This window comes from Citrus clementina, unplaced genomic scaffold, assembly GCF_000493195.1.
Source record: "Citrus clementina cultivar Clemenules unplaced genomic scaffold, Citrus_clementina_v1.0 scaffold_5, whole genome shotgun sequence".
In the NCBI taxonomy this organism is placed as follows: Eukaryota; Viridiplantae; Streptophyta; class Magnoliopsida; order Sapindales; family Rutaceae; genus Citrus; species Citrus x clementina.
The window spans coordinates 11818244-11821383 of record NW_006262201.1 but is presented as its reverse complement, the minus strand read 5'-3'; positions in this window follow the sequence as shown (position 1 = coordinate 11821383).

Below are 3140 nucleotides of genomic sequence, written 5' to 3'. Positions count from 1 at the left end.
CGCTATAGTGCTCTACAGTATCGTTACAATATGCTACAATATTACTACAGTGTGCTACAGTACACTATAGTATCGTGTTCAAACATACACCGCGAGTGGGACCCACGCGCGGCCTTGCGCCGCTCTAGTAGCGTTGGGTCCGGCACATTCCGACTTTATTTTTCATTATGAATACAATGGTAAATTTGAATTTTCAAATGGAGGTTAGAATAAGCCAGAATCGTAAAAAAACTAACTCCGGTACTGTTCATCATATTCTCCAAATTAGGGTTTTTAACCCTTTCCAAACCCTAATCTAATCAAAATTGTATTTTAGCCATAACTTTCTCATCGTAAGTCTTTTTTTAATAAATCACATATCGTTGGAAAGCTCTCGAAAAGATCTTTCCAATGATATATCACACATATTGTCAGGTATCATAGTTCAAAAGATATGATCCATTGAAGTTTCGGGTTTCATAAAATATTTAGGGTTCATGCAATCTAAACCTGAGTCTGGTTTTAATAACTTCAATTCCAGAATTTATGCATTCATATTAAACATTCCAGAACACTTAAAACAACAGCCATCACAAAAATTAATAAAATAAAAAATCATGCTTTTCATGAATCAAATCCAACCAATGCACGATTCCAACACAATTCAGCCTTTGATACCAATGAAAGAAATTCAAAAAGGAGTCAGTAGGCCTTACCTTTTCGAATTATGCATCGGAATAAATAAGTGTTGGATCACATCACCGGTCGAAAAGAAATCATGAGCGGAAATCTTTCTCAATTCACAATATATTTTGCGTTTTTCAGATTATTCAAGGGTCTTATTTTAATCTTCTTCTTTCACCCACACACACATTGCTTTTCTTTACGAATGAATGAAAAATTAACATTGTTTTTTCCAGCAGCGGTTTTTTATGAATATATACAGTGGTTGGGAGTGGTTGGGAAGTTGAACACAAATCAACGTCCCCCTCCTAAACACGTATGGTAACCAACAAGTGGTTACCATGTGTGGGTCGGGTCGGGTCAGCCCATCTTGGGCGCCCACCCGTCCAACACCAACTGATAAAGCGGGCATAGCAGAAGCAGAATTGATAGGGTAAGAAACAATAAATATCGTTCTAGTAGTGGACCGAGCCAATGTGATTAGGTTACACACTAATGAAAGCATGATTAGATCTCGTTCTTATCCAAATGACTGAATGGGATTTTTAATAACTTAAAGGGAGATTAGATAACATTTTAATCCAAACGACTCTACAAGATATATTATGATAGATAATCCCAGCGGGAATTAGAAAAAGGGGGTTTTTATTGAGTAATTGAAATTAAAGTTATGAAAACAATAATAAAACCTCTCTATTTATAATAGAGGAAACCCACTTTCTTAAGTTAATTTAAAAAGGGGGAAACTAAATCATAATTACAATAGAAATAAAAAACTAAGGCACATACCATAATTGACTCTAATTAAAATAGGAAATCTCTAAATCATAAAAATTTTAGAATCCTCAAATAATGTCTTATATCATCGATCGGGCAATAACTCCAAGATTATGGGATGTAAATTTTTGGTTTTTGGTTGCAAGTTACATTTTGCCGGGTATAACTCTAGATTAATTATCAAGGATGCTACACTCAAGCCATTATCCATCACCATTGGATTTGTTGATTCGTGTAATTGTTTCAGCTGAATTTGGAGTTTAAAAAGCAGTATTATCTCATACTTTCAACAATGGGATCTAATACAAATCCAAAATTAGTACAGAGAATTGTTCTATCGTAGGGAACGTGAACTCTGGGCAGCTTTGGCTTTAGGACAACTATGCATTCATTCAAACAAATATTCCATAGATTTATGTTCCTTTTTTCGAGAGAAAAAAAATATTCCGTGACAATGGTCAAGTGGAGTTTGATCCCTCATCTCAGCTTTAAGATTTTTGAAAATTCAAGTCTATTAAGGTCTTACCAGGTAACACAATGAAATTAATAAATATTAGATCATTGTATGGACCATCAGATGTTGCATATGTAATGTGGACCATAAGACACATATTATCAAATTTATTCAGAATCCTAGATTTGTTAAAGTCTGAGAAATTTTTTAAGCCATATGATTTAATAGTGTAATTGCATTATACTATTGAATCACATGGCTTAATAACTTTTCCGAACTTAAAAGTCGAGGATCCTGAACTAGATCAGTATTATATATATATTACCTTAAACTTTTGATAAATATTGCTGAAAATATTTAGGTGGCCTTAAAATTTCCAATTAATTAATTGTGCTGTCCTTATATTAGTTGCGAAGTTATTGTCCATCCAGGAAATTCCTGCAATTTCCCTTCATTTGCCATCAATATGTAGTCTTAATTTCAAGATTAAAATCTATCTATGTTGGATTCTTAAGACTTGACAATGATGGTTTTCTTCAACGAATTGTATTTCAAATCAGCTTCTGACTATGGATTAAACCACAAGCATGCAGTATATATCTAGTTGGATGAAATTATTATTTATAATTTTTTGCTTTTAACTTCAATATATTGAACTTGTTCATTTTACATAAAACATATAGTTAATCCAATTTCTTTATAATTATGGCCGGAAAAGGCATTATGTTGGGTTGGGAAAAAAAATTGGAGAGAGACATGATCGTGATGCAAGCTATGGAGAATCATTTGAGGATTTACTGGTTGAGACTTTGTCAAGATTGCCTATCAAATCACTAATGTGATTTAGTCGTGTTTTCAAATATTGGTTTAGTTTATTGATAACATGTCGTTATTATCTAGAACAATCAACGACATTTTTTAAAATTATACCGTCTAATTATATAGCTGAATATCTTAACAGTGAGTATTTCAATACCTTCCATCTTTATTGAATTTTTAACAGCGTGTAATTATAATATGTTGTAACAACTCCACCGTAGAAACTCATTTTTGTTGTAGTGAGTGTTCCCGCAACTGTCTTAGTGTGTTGATTTAAGGTCTAAACACCCACATAGATTTAAGAAGATCGGGATCTACAAATTAGTATGAAATGAACGTAATCGGTAGAAAATACAACTTATAAACATGTAATTAAAAAAAATAAAATTAAAACTCACTTGAGAGAGTAATTAAATCCACAATTTGA